This window comes from Podarcis vaucheri (assembly GCF_965113315.1).
Source record: "Podarcis vaucheri genome assembly, chromosome: 8".
In the NCBI taxonomy this organism is placed as follows: Eukaryota; Metazoa; Chordata; class Lepidosauria; order Squamata; family Lacertidae; genus Podarcis; species Podarcis vaucheri.
Window position 1 is genome coordinate 11,731,266 of NC_138766.1, and position 14,618 is coordinate 11,745,883.

The following is a 14,618-nucleotide window of genomic DNA, read 5'->3' on the forward strand; positions in this document are numbered from 1 at the left end:
TATACTATCAACAGAATCAAGTGTTCATTCGCCGCCCCACAACGGACTGTATCACTTCCACAGAGGCTAAAGGGGGGAGGCTGAATTTGAATGAAATCCCTCTGCATAGAAAAATAGCCTGTTAGGAAAAGATTTGGCTGGATCCCTCTTCCTGTCGTGTTAGTTTTTTGCACATAGGAAAGTTGGGGGTTTTCCTCAGTAAACCATTCGAACACACAACCACCCCATACATACCTGTTGTCTGAAGAGTCTGAAGTGTTGTCTGAAATAGTACAGTCTTGCCTGGAAAAGCTTGACTATATGGTTCTGGTGATTGTAGGAACAAGCTCTAGACCAGGGGTCAGCAAACTTTTATAGCAGGGGGCTGGTCCACTGTCCCTCAGACCTTGTGGGGAGCTGGACTATATTTTTTTTGGGGGGGAATGAACGAATTCCTATGCCCCGCAAATAACCCAGAGATGCATTTTAAATAAAAGCACACATTCTTCTCATGTAAAAACATGCTGATTCCTGGACCATCCGTGGACCGGATTGAGAAGGCGATTGGGCCGGATCTGGCCCCCGGGCCTTAGTTTGCCTACTCATGCTCTAGACCAAGGGTCTGCAACCCGCGGCTCCGGAGCCGCATGTGGCTCTTTTACACCTTTGCCGTGGCTCCGGGGCAGATACTAGCGAGGGGAGGAGGCGCATTGTGCGCCCCAACACTCCCACTGTGGCGGGCGCTGTACTGGCTGTGACGTCGCATGGGGGCGGTGCGTGCGTTAGTCACGCACCATCCCAACGTCACCTTCCCGCCCGCTGTCAGATCGGAGGGCAGCGGCGCGCATGGTTTAAATGTTGCAATGGTTTTGCGGCTCCCAGTTGTTGTTTTTCTTCGGAAACGGGTCCAAGTGGCTCTTTTTGTCTTAAAGGTTGCAGATCACTGCTCTAGACCGAGACAAATAGCTTCACCCCAAGCTGTTCTGTCAGAGCAAATGGGTGCTTAGGGGCATTCTTACAGCGACAACAGCACATAGCCACACAACATGATGTTCCATAGGCAGTGCAAGCATGTATGTCAGTGTAAATTTTTAGGAATTAGGTGCAGAGCCCTGCTTCGCCAATGTAAAATGCAAAGAGAGAGAGAGAGAGAGAGAGAGAGAGACAATATTCGGTGTGGATAATTGTTTATAAAGAAGGAAATGAGTCTGGGAACAATGTACCTATCAATCAGTGCCTGTGGTGAACCGATTTGTTAAAGTTAATAGAGCAATCTATAATGTAAGACAAATTAGTGTTATTAGTCTAGGTTTTATGGTCCAGTGCAAGTAATAATATGCAGTAAAGCAATAAGAATAATTAGTTATTATGATAAAATGTACATTTTAATGTGGAAAAAAAGTATGCATGCATTTTATTTGGTGGTGTTGACTCTCCAGCAATTCCCTCCATAGCTGCCTCAGGGCATCCAGCAACAAGCCCCCCACCCCAAGTGAGATTCAAGACTGAAAATTACTTTGTCCAAAAAAAGAGAGAAGAAGAAGCAGAATAAAACGTGTAGCAAAACTTATCGCAAAGGAAGCGTTATCTCATTATTAAGCGAACAATATAGGTTGTGTTACATAGGATTTTAATTAATTTCAGAATTTCATCTAATTTATCTATAAGACAGAAGGACCATAAACCAGGGAATGGACTACCTGGGACAAGTTAACTTTCCAAAATTATGAAGGAGAGCCAAAAAGAAGCAGCATGTCCAATGTCTCAGGCACACTCAGCAAGAATTGTGACTCTCCCCTCCTGCCCCGTTTCTTTGTTTTTTTTGAAAGGTGAATTACAAACTGCTTTTGCAACATCCCTTAATTTCAAAAGTGGCCTTCACACAAAAAAGTCAATGTGGTATTAGGGCATGTCATTTTAGGGGGGGGGGACTTAATTTTTGCAAATTTCTTCAGTGAGGGGGCCTTAAAATTACATTTTGGGATGTGAGGAATTCAAATCTGCAGCTATTGCTGTGATTGGACAACATTTAGTTAGCTTAGGAAGTCTACATTTGATGAAGAAGTACATGAACTGCTTTCAGAAAACCAAATTATTTCCGTCTTACCTTCTGAAAATTTCAGGTAATGCTAAATAATAAAAATAACAAATGATATTAATAGCTAACATTAACTGCAAGTACTTGGCAATCATTTTAAATGATTTCCATGCAATTTTGCATTTAGCTGTAACTTAACAAGCAAAAGTAAATCATAGTAATTTAACCAAACTATCTTTTGTATTTTTTTAGAATATAATTTTCTTTAAATTTTCTGTTTTACAATTTCAAATAAACATTTTACATCCTTAAGATATCAATGACTTCCTTTCTTCTCTTTCAATGGTTCATTTTACATATCTTAAATCCATGCATACTTTACAAAAACTATACCAATCAGTTTATACTTTACAAAAACTATACCAATCGGTTTTCCATTATTGCAATCATCAAAACTTTAATGCTCAATTCATTTTAATGCTGCCAGTGTTTTCAACTGTACACAATTATTTTCCATATATTCGATAAACGTTTTCCAGTCTTTTTAAACGTATGTTCTTCTTGTTCTCTTATTCTTATATGTTAAGTCTGCAAGTCGTGCATATTCTGTCAACTTAACCAAACTATCTTTTGAATTCGCCAGTCATGTTACAACTTCTTAGCACTCCTCATTTTTGGAATTTAAAAGCTGAAAAATTCAACACACAAGTGAGCAGAACTAGTTGCCCAGTTATTTCTCCCTATCAACCCAGGCTTCCAATGAATTGAACTCTAGTCCATGAAAGCTTAAAGGTAAAGGTACCCCTGCCCATACGGGCCAGTCGTGACCGACTCTAGGGTTGTGCGCTCATCTCACTCAAGAGGCCGGGAGCCGGCACCGTCCGAAGACACTTCCGGGTCACGTGGCCAGCGTGACGAAGCTGCAGTGGCGAGCCAGCACCAGTGCCGCACACGAAAACGCCGTTTACCTTCCCGCTATAAAGCGGTACCTATTTATCTACTTGCACTTAGGGGTGCTTTCGAACTGCTAGGTGGGCAGGAGCTGGGACCGAACGACGGGAGCTCACCCCGCCGCGGGGATTCAAACCGCCGACCTTACAATCAGCAAGTCCTAGGCACTGAGGTTTTACCCACAGCGCCACCCGCGTCCCCCCATGAAAGCTTATGCCACAATAAATTTGATAATTCTTTAAGATGCTATATAACTCTTTGTTGTTTATGGAGGAGAAAGTTATTTGTATTTTCCTTTGTTTTATTTTATATTATGCCAAAACTAAATGTTGCAACTAATGGGCATAATTCACCTGCAAGTTTTGCTATGCAAGCACCATTAAATTGAATGGGCGCTGTTCAGTGGTGGTTGCACAGAATTTCCCAATTTATTCTGCCCAACAAATAAAATGTTGTGTGTGCATATGTGCGTGTATGTAGAAACAATAAAAACTAAAAATGAAATTTAGGGACCCTTGCAATTAACTCAATTTCTTTCCTTCCCCAAAGATCTTGCTGGGTGAGCAAATCCTTACAATCAATTTATACAAATTGAACATTCCCCCCCCCCCTTCTACTTAAAAACTAGTCCTTAATTAACTGAATTCCAGAGCTTTCTGCTTCCTTAAATGTAAGGCCGCACTTATTTCATTTGACAGTTTATTCCAGAGAAAATTAAAACAATAGAAGCTCCCGACTTTCGTTCCCTTTTAGATTAGTATTTTACAATATACACTCCGTTCCTTTACTTTTTGAAGGCCATAACAGAATTTCATTTTAATTACCTGAACTAAAAGGTTTCAAGCCCATCAGATTGCTTTTCAAGGTATTAGCCGATCCCCTAACCAATTACTCACTTTCTCCTTTACTTATTGCAAATGTGACCTTTCGTTTGAATTTGATTGCAAGTTTCCTGCTGAGGGTGTGTAACTATCTCTGTGTCTAAGTATGGCTATTGTCTTCTCATGTGATGACTGCGGTTAATTTTAATACACTTTGATGGCCGGAGAACAAATAAGTGTCGGTGACAATGTGCAGAGACATTTGAAGGAGGATAAGCTACCACTTTAATGAGTGGGGATCAGCAAGCTAAGAGGCCTGCTAGTGACAAACCCAAAGACCCGCTGCAACTCAGACAAAGAGGAATGTTTGCCTATCTGCAGGTAATAAGAAACTTCCACACCAAAAGCAAAAAAGAAGACAAACAAGAGGGGTGGAGATATATATATATATTGATATATGCACTGTTAACGGAAAAATCTGAGGGCTCCCTTGGACAAAAAAACAAAGACACCAACCAGGATTACTTGGAGCAAAACAGCAGCCTGTAGGCTTGGCCTTTATTGATCTGTTGCAACAGGGTGCTCCCCTCACCTGCAGGAGAGAGGAGGGACCTAGAAAAATGGTGTGCAAGGCCTTATAAAGACTTTTGAAATTGCCACCCTGTAGATCAAGACCACCCCCAGAAACATCATACGTACATCACAGAAGGGGTGTAACCTAAGACCACCCCTCAGATACATCACTCCTACATCACAGAAAAGGGGGTCTAAAACAGAAATTTTAATATTGTTTTTCTCCTGTTGTTGTTTATCTCCTGTCTGGCAGGTTAGTTGAATGGATTTCCTGGGTAGCCTGGCTAGTCTTTTGTAATTATAAACACTTAATTCCTGGACCATGTCACAGGCTCACACCCTATTCAAATACAGACATACCCTTAAGACAGGATTCGCGAAGGAAAAGACAATGGGAAGGCTTTTCCATTTTGACCTTGCAGAGAAAAGATTTGGTCAGTTTAGGAATCAAAATGGTTCCAGGTTGGCCTTCCTGTGCTGATCGATGTACGTGCTTGGTTGGTACACTTATGAACATTACCATATATCTAACACCATAAAATTCCTATCACAGCAGTCATCAATTCACATCAACTAGGGGTGGCGCATCCTCAGCTGTCCAGATGTTGGTGAACTACATATGCCATCATCCCTGACTGCTATGCCTTCTGGCTCAGGCTGATAGGAATTGGCATCCCCAACATACACAAAAGGTTCCAATCAATCAATCTGTCAATCAAGCTTTATTGGCATACAGAGAAGACGAATGGAAACACAGAACTGGCATCTGTTCACAGGAGGAGACACCGCGAAACAAAACCACACAGGCCTAATAAGGTTCCCAAAAAATACCGCTCAAGTCTGAGGGTGACGTGATTTCATGGCGTCGCTCAGATATTCTGCTACTTTCTCCGTGCTATCAATGCCTGCAGCTATTCAGTAAAAAGGAAACCTTGCAGGAGGCAGAAAAATGTAACCTCTCCATCAGCATGAGGCTCAAACATTTGTCGCAGGTTACTGCATAAAATGGACAGTAGAGCAAGGCATGAGCAATGGTCTCGACCTGTCCTGCGCTGCAGGGACAATACTTCTCTGAATATGGACACTTCAAGAACGAAAGGTTGAAATGAGGCTTTCCCCAGCTTTTTCCAAAAGCAAAACCATTTGATGTAGAATCTTCATTCATTTCCTTTCACTTTATTCATTGATTAAAACCCTTTGGTTTTAATTAATCTATGTGGGGGTTTTTCTTGTTGTTTTTGTTGCCTTGGGCAAGATAAATCAGCTAAAAATAACTTGCTGCCTATTATTATTAGTATTAGTATTATTATTGTATGTTGGGAGAGGCTGCTGGACTACGCGGGTCTTTCAAAGACTCCAACTGGATCATATCTACGTTCTTATGTCAGGGGACAGATCCTGATGATACCTGACCCCCTGACCCTTGGTAGACATGGGAATACACCTAGGAGATTAAAGACTACTTGCAGAAGCACTGTAAAATTAAGGAATGTTAAAATGATGTCTGATTAAAAAGAAGTGGTATTGGTTAAAAGACTTTTAAGAAAATGTAAATGGGGATTGATAAAGGATAAATGCTAGAGGGTAAGGATTTGCTGAATTTAATATTTGAACTGGAATACAAAATGGGAGGTGTGAGGAGGTCAAGAAACTAGTGAACGAAGTATAAGAGATGAAAATATTAACCTATTTTCTGTTTTGCTTTTTTGGTTGTTCTTTTTTCCTCTCTCTTTCTTTTCTTTCTTCTTTTCTTCCTTTCTTCTGCTAATTGTTGTTTACTGTGTACTTTTTATATGTTTTGTTCTTGTATGTTTTTACTCTTGAAGTTCTTCTTATGTTTAAATTTTGAAACTTTTTATTGTCTGTGAAACTTTAATAAACATTATTTTTTTTAATAAAAAAAGGGAATACACCTAGGAGGAAATAGACTAGCCTTCTTTGTTTTTTGCCCCTCACCCTGAGATTTTCCTTCTTCTGGAGAGCTGTGTTCCTTAGGCCCAAACCTTAACACTTCAGGCAGAGACCTGGTGATTGCAGCCAGGCATCTGGGGAGCTGAGAGCACAAGTCTCAGCAAGGTGGGAGACAGAAGCTGTTTGGAGTTATTGCACAGACAGGAAGTTGTTTGGAGTTACTGCACACAGGAGTATAAAGGGCAGCTGGGCCAATTGCAGGCTAGTCTCTGAGCTGAGAATATCACCCAAAAGGGTCAGCAGAGAAGCTGGAACAATCATACAGACTGGCAGCAGGCAGGCAAATGGAAAAGGAAGTGATCAGTCAGGCTGGCAAGCAGCTACACTGAGGGCAGAGATGGTACTCTGCAATCCATTTTCGTGGCCACTCTTCCTTCAATACACATTCCCATCAATTGGTGGTCATCACACTTTGTTGTTGTTGTTCTTTAGTCATTTAGTCGTGTCCGACTCTTTGTGACCCCATGGACCAGAGCACGCCAGGCACTCCTGTCTTCCACTGCCTCCCGCAGTTTGGTCAAACTCATGTTGGTAGCTTCGAGAACACTGTCCAACCATCTCGTCCTCTGTCGTCCCCTTCTCCTTGTGCCCTCCATCTTTCCCAACATCAGGGTCTTTTCCAGGGAGTCTTCTCTTCTCATGAGGTGGCCAAAGTATTGGAGCCTCAGCTTCAGGATCTGTCCTTCCAGTGAGCACTCAGGGCTGATTTCCTTCAGAATTGATAGGTTTGATCTTCTTGCAGTCCATGGGACTTTCAAGAGTCTCCTCCAGCACCATAATTCAAAAGCATCAATTCTTCAGCAATCAGCCTTCTTTATGGTCCAGCTCTCACTTCCATACATCACTACTGGGAAAACCATAGCTTTAACTATACGGACCTTTGTTGGCAAGGTGATGTCTCTCCTTTTTAAGATGCTGTCTAGGTTTGACACTGCTTTTCTCCCAAGAAGGAGGCGTCTTTTAACTTCGTGACTGCTGTCACCATCTGCAGTGATCATGGAGCCCAAGAAAGTAAAATCTCTCACTGCCTCCATTTCTTCCCCTTCTATTTGCCAGGAGGTGATGGGACCAGTGGCCATGATCTTCATTTTTTGATGTTGTCAGACATATTAATTCTAAATATAAAATCTGTGCTGCATTTCTTTTTTGACTTTTTTGACTCATGAAACCCAGGGAAAATCTCTTTGCCAATGTCATTGATACATTGCTGAATCTCTAGCGAATCTTATCCGGATTACTTTATTGCCTAAGGATGTTTTAATCATCAGTTAAGTGCTAAAAATAAGCTTTCACACAGCTTCCTAACTTGAGAAGCTACATTTCTCAGGGGAGAGGGGAATCCATATTTCATATGATTAATAAAATACACTACCTTGAAAATTACAAGCAAGCAAACTCAGTTGAGAATAAGTTTGCTAAGACCCATTTTAGGGTTGCATCTGTCCTGGAGCCACAGCTCAGGGAGTAGAGAACTCAGTGTTGTCGGCCATCTCTCATGTGACATGACAATTTTAAAATCTCATCAACTCGACAAAAATTAAATTGCTCAAAAAGTGTCTGTCACTCCCTTTTTTAATTTTACAGGGTTTCTAAGGGGGTGGAAAGGGGGAGAGAATATGAGTCAATGGAATGTAATTAGTTTAAACCTTATCGTTTCTTATAATGGCACAAAAAATATGAAATTGTAAATCTAACCATGTCTAATAAATTAGTACTGTTACACTGAGATTAGCCTCTCAGGAATCAAACTCAGTTTAGCATGACTAAAGAGGTCCTATCAAATATGAATGCTCTAGCTATCTGTCATCACTTGAGTCCGTCATCTTTGGGAAGTTGCTCATTGCACCAAAGTTATGAACTTAATTGCTCAAGATGATATGTCCATTGTGCTTGTAGTCATGAACATCTAAGTGTACCAGACAGCAATCACATTGCTTTATCCTAGGTTCACAGTAGCTTTGGGGGGTTGGACGACCACTTCCTCAACAGAAAAGTTCTTTGCTTGGTTAGCTCCACCATGTAAAGTTTTTGAGAGGTTCAATCACTTGCACTCCAGAGGCATCCTACCCTATCTGCAGTTTTCTTGGTGGAAGTAATTTATTCCACCACGAGAACTCTCTCATCTGCTCAAACATGTTATTCCTGGGAGGTTGCACAATGGTTGATGCTAGATGTCATCTGCCAACATTCCCCCAAAGAAATCTCTTTCTTATCCCACATGCCACCCCCTTTTTCACTTCCCTTCTCCTACAAGCTTGTTAGCAGGAGTGCAAAACTGCCAACTCCCAATAGCCATCGGTGCCCAAATTATGGTGCCAAGCAATCCACGTAGGTGTTTGAAGAATCCATGATTAATGCATCTCTCGCTCTGTGGTCTCTCCGCTCCTCCACATCGTCTTACTCCATTTAAGTACTGCTGCTTAATATACAGTACTCAAGTTGGAAACGTGCTAGCATCGCAGGCAAAGGTCCAGCACACCACCTGCTTCTCCAGTGAGGAATGGTTGTTTGGGGTGGGCGCACCACCGAGAAAAGGATCCCTCTTCTCACTGGCGAGCTCAGATCTTCTACTCTCCTTACAATCTGGTCAAAATGCTCAGGCACCTACCAAGGTACCGACATCTCAGGTAGACCCCTTGCCAATTTGGGCAGGGGGGTGGGGAGAGGAGTTAAGCACCTGACCTATTGCAGATGAAGCTGAGTGTGCCCATCCCCTCCAAGCAACAGGACCACAGCTTACCAGGCAAAAACATTCTTACCAATGCAAACCTTTAGACCTGTTTTTTTTTGGGGGGGTGTCTGTTTATATATCTTATTTGTGTATTTTAGGCTGTTTTTATTGTTAATTTTTTCAACATGCTTTGAGTTCATTTTGGGGGGGAAGCAACTAATAAATAGAAGAGGAGGAGGAGATGAGGAGGAGGAGATGAAGAAGAAGAGGAGGAGGAGATGATGATGAAGAAGAAGAAGAAGAAGAAGAGGAGGAGAAGGAGAAGAGGAGGAGATGAAGAAGAAGAGTAGGAGGAGATGATGATGATGATGATGAAGATGAAGAAGACGAAGAAATCTTTATTTGAAATAAAGGGAAGCTGGACATATATACTACATCTCATACAACTCTCCTGAATTTTAAAGACTTTCCAGTGGATAGCGCCCCCATGTTAATTACCAAAAGGTGAAAGCACTGCTTGAATTTTCTATCTCAAGCTCCATATAGCAAGAGTGCCTTCTGACGTTGTCGGACTGGAGCTTCTATAATCCCATTTCCTGATCACTGGTTGGAGCTGATGGGAGATTGACTCAAACACCTGCAGGGCCACAGGTTAGCCACTCCTGCCACAATGACTTCCATCAGCCCTGCACAAGTCAGTCTACACTCAATGCGCTTGTGAAAAGACAGTTTTGAAGGCTCCTAAACTAACGGCATCAGGCCACTTCCGAGTTCTCTAGAATGTTAAAATAAATTGTATTTTGAACTTAGTATAATGTGATGTGCTACTAACATAAATGTATAGTTTGGTCATTTCAAGTTAGGAATGTTAAGGATAAGAGCACTTACGTTTATATCTTGGCAAGTGAAGTCAAACTTGGCAAAATTATTTGCCAGGCTCATCTTCTAGCATGAAGTTGTCTCTTCTGCAGCGTAAGTGGTACATGAGTTTACCAGGATTGGTGTTTTCCATAGTGCTGTATTTGCATTTTGAGTCATAGTGTCCAATGGCTTTATGCCCTGCCCTCCCAAGTCAATTAAAAGCCACACAGAAGTAAATAATAATAAAACAACATCAATTATAATTTATTATTTGTACCCCGCCCATCTGGCTGGGTTTCCCCAGCCACTCTGGGCGGCTTCCAACAAAGATTAAAATACAATAAAACATCAGTCATTAAAAACTTCCCTAAACAGGTCTGCCTTCAGATGTCTTCTAAATGTCAGGTAGTTGTTTATCTCTTCGACATCTGATGGGAGGGCATTCCATGGGGCGGGTACCACTACCAAGAAGGCCCTCTGCCTGGTTCCCTGTAACCTCACTTCTCGCAATGAGGGAACCGCCAGAAAGCCCTCAGCACTGGACCTCAGTGTCCAGACTGAACAATGGGGGTGGAGACGCTCCTTCAGGTATACAGGACCAAGGCAGTTTAGGGCTTTAAAGGTCAGCACCAACACCATGAATTGTGCTCGGAAACGTACTGGAAGCCAATGCAGATCTCTCAGGACCAGTGTTATGTGGTCCTGGCGGCCGCTCCCAGTCACCAGTCTAGCTGCCGCATTCTGGATTAGTTGTAGTTTCCAGGTCATCTTCAAAGGTAGCCCCACATAGAGCGCATTGAAGTAGTCCAAGCAGGAGATAACTAGAGCATGCACCACTATGGCAAGACAGTCCGCAGGCAGGTAGGGTCTCAGCCTGCATACCAGATGGAGTTGGTAGACAGCTGCCCTGGATACAGAATTGACCTGCGCTTCCATGGACAAAATTACTCCCAGGCTGCGCACCACATCCTTCAGGGGCACAGTTACCCCATTCAGGACCAGAGAGTCCTCCACACCAGCCCCCTCCCTGTCCCCCAAGAACAGTACTTCTGTCTTGACAGGATTCAACCTCAATCCATTAGCCGCCATCCATCCTCCAACCACCTTCACAAGTGGAGTTGTGATTGTACAACTAAAGCTGTGCTGCAATAGTGGCAGGTGACTATTCAGTTGTTTTTAGAACTAGGGTGCCCTCTAGGAGAGAGATAAGCAGCGGCAGTGGCAGAACTAGCCATTTCCCACTTGTTAGAGTTGAGCAATAATTCCTGTAGAGAGGGAGAAAAATCAGGAAAGGAGATCCCTTTGGGACCCATTATGAGATACGTTTCCCTAGTGATTTGCTTCAGGGAATTAAAAAAAACACACACACACACAAATCCTCCACTGAGCAGAGATTTCCTCTAAAGGCTTTACTACTATGAAAACCTAATACTGAGATTATTGTGAAGCTAATTGATTTTTGGGGTGCAGGGGCTGCTAGGGGATAGTACATCTGGTGAGGGACACGAGATGCTCCTTCTGAGGTAGTTTCTGTCAGAGCTTCCGTACGACTGAGCTGTAATAGCTCTCCTCCTCTTCGTATCTTCGGAATCCATCGACCTCTGCTCCGACGGTGATTAACGACCTACGCCTTTAATGAGGCTTCAGGCACACTTCCATTACGCAGAGTACCCAAACAGCAGCAGAAGAGCCAGAAATGTGTGCTACATTGCTACGTTTATTTCTAACTACGCAGGACAGAAAAGAATATGCGTCTGCTCTCTGTGAGAGACAGAGAAACAACAGGAACAGGAAACCAGGAACATAAACACCCGTCTCCCGTGAGACTTCCAACAGTCTGGAATGTTAACAGAGTCTTGTGACTCCCAAAACTGCACAGCGGCATAATAGAAATCTAACAGTTTCTCCACCTTTGGGCTCGACCCTGCACTCAGCTCTCAGCTGTGGCTCCTAGAAGCTATCAGAATGCCACAGCAACCACACCACGGCTTCGACTGGGTGACTAAACCAGGTGAAGGTAACCAATGGGTCTCAAACCCTTAGTGAGTTAGGGACTTCCTCTGCTTGCAAAGACAGGCTTTGGCAGATTGAGAGGACAAGACCAATAGAGGATCCAACATTCAAAAAGAGTGTTTCTGCACGTGGAAGGAAGTGAGGGGCAGATGGGGCTCGTCAACCTGGAAAGGAAGCCCCTCTAGGAGAAGGAAAACTGTGATCCTAAAACTCCGCTGCCTTGTGGGATAACTTTGGGAGAAGGAAAGGCTAAGTAGACCCTACACAAATCTGGAGTGGAGTCCCTAAGATGGTTGGATGGCCAACTTGGATGTGCGCCACCTTCCAGCAACTCCTGCCATCAAGCTAGTGACAAACATATTGCTCTGCTTTCCTTTGGAACACATCAGTGAGGCAGAGAGAGGGGTCTCGTTGTCTGTGCAGCCCAGGACCTCCATACACATTGCCTAAGCTTGCATCCCAGGATCACTTTGGTGCTGTTTGACTTCACCTTTGGAGGCGCACTCCATTGCCGACAAGAAGATTGATTTAATATATAGCCAGTACAGTGGTCATCTTTTCCTTCCCTAAGCCAGCTTTGAAGCGAGTGAAAATAAGGCACAGTGAAAGAATCGTGTCTGTGTTGGCAAACAAAGTCCCTACTCACTTAAGCAGCTGTGGCACAAAAGTGTAGTCGCTGTCCAAGGTTACCAGACGTCCCCATTTCCTGGGGACAGTCCCCGGATTAACAAATCAGTCCCCATACAAAATCCACTGAAATTAAAGTGTCCCGACTCATTGAAAAAAATCTGGTAACCTTAAGTTAGTTCTTTGCAAAGGCCATGTATATAGATGGCTCTGCCTAAATAATCATTGTAACTCGCTTCTACCACTGCATTGAATGAGACTTAGCCATAGTTAACCTTAATGGTGGCAAGCATCTCATCTGTAATTCATCTGCCATAGAACAGCCTGAAAACTGTCATTTGCTAATTAAAAGACGCCCTTAATAGTTACCTGTCTCGAGTTGGAAATGTCCTACTTGTGGAAAAGCAACAAGCTTAATGATACAGGTGCCACTCCTGGCTAAGAAATGCATAAACAGCTTGCTGCAGAATTATTAGCATCAACCTTGCTATGAACAGAACCGCTTCCATTCAGTCCAGAGCCAATGTTTGCGTCAAAAGTCTGCATAGTGAGAACGAAATCTATCAGGACCTTCTCACTGAACAGATAAGCAAATGTCTTGAGAGGTTTTTTGAGCATTTCCCCCAAGAACTGTGCAAATGCCCCCAAAGCCAGTTTGCCTAAGGTGATGGAAAACCAGGTGGTGGGCTACTTCAGGGATGGCACAGTTCTCCAAAGCTGCAAAACACCTGCCCTTGGTGGCTTTGTACAGAATGTAAGAGGAGGAAACAGAGCATTTCCAGGGAGCACTCGGAAAGCATACTGAAAATGGAGGGTTTTTCCGGTAAGAGCAAAAGCCAGTTAAATAGCTTGGCTTAGCTGTATTTCGCATCGGAATCTAGTGGATGAGAGATGATGTTTGTTTTTAAAATGCGCAGTTTTAAAAAATTGGTCCTTCGCTATCCGAGGCTTTCAAAATCATAGCCAGCACTTGGAATTGATTCCAAACTGCTAACGACTATAGATGATGCAATATCAAAAATGATATGTTCCAACTGTTAACACCCTGCCAACCGCATTTTGGACAAACCAAAGTTTCCAAAAAATTATTTAAAAGGCAGCCTCATACATTATAATCGAATGACAAAAGATGCACAAGGTAAGGCATCGCCGTAAAATCTGCTCCAAGCTTTGTAGACTGTTTTTAAAGCAGAGACTGGATGGCTATCTGTCATGGATGCTTTGAGATTCCTGCATTCCAGGGGACTGGACCAGATAACCCTCAAGGTCCCTTCCAGTTCTACAATTCCATGATTCTAGGTGGTCACTAGAGACAACTGGTTCCCCATATTCACAACTCTATCACAACTAGCATCACTTACCCTTATGTTGGCTAAGTGAAGAGCCCTCAGTTTACACACACACTTTCTTGCTTATAGTCACAGGCTACCAGAGTCCAGCCTTTTAGCTGAACTTGCCTATTCTGCATTCTTTCTCACTACGTGTATCATTCCTAGATTGCAGATGCTGTAACCATGCAACTTAAATAGTAAGATTTTGGTAAGATTAAGGTAAAATTCTTATTTCTGTTATATTGTAGAGAGTAGCAATGCTAATCAAGAATGCTGTAAAGTACTCTAAAAAATATAATTCTAATTAAAATCCCCTATGCCTCAAAGCAGAGAAGCAGAGCATGGACAATAACTGTTTGCAACAACTCTTCTAGAGGAAGGTTATGACCAATATCTCCCCCCGCAAACACAAAGTTACCAGTATGCCAACACTGCTTTTAAAAAATATTTGTATACTATACTCATTAGTACAATGGTTTTCAAAGTCTGTTCCTACACACCAAAAGAACATTAATAGTTATTCAATAAGACGGTAAACAGATCTCCTGAAAAAGAGCCATAGGGGATTGTTGTATATATGCTAAGCCTGACTGGGTGTCTTAAGAAAACTGGGTGTGAACCTATAATGTACCCCAGAATCCTCTATGCCCTGAAGGATTTCTGTGGCAGATGAGTAAGAGTTCATTGGTGCCGAAGTCGACAGGAAAGGGCTGTGTGTAGGTTGGAAATTTAAAGCAGACCTTAACTAGTTTACATTCAAACCGCTAGGGGCATCACAAGAC

The 14,618-nt window shown here is 42.7% G+C and overlaps 1 long non-coding RNA gene across 1 annotated transcript in view; it reads right to left on the bottom strand.

The window, feature by feature from the left end:
- LOC309538981 overlaps positions 1–14,618 on the bottom strand; it is a 174,942-nt gene that overhangs the window by 143,147 nt on the left and 17,177 nt on the right. The window lies entirely within an intron of this gene.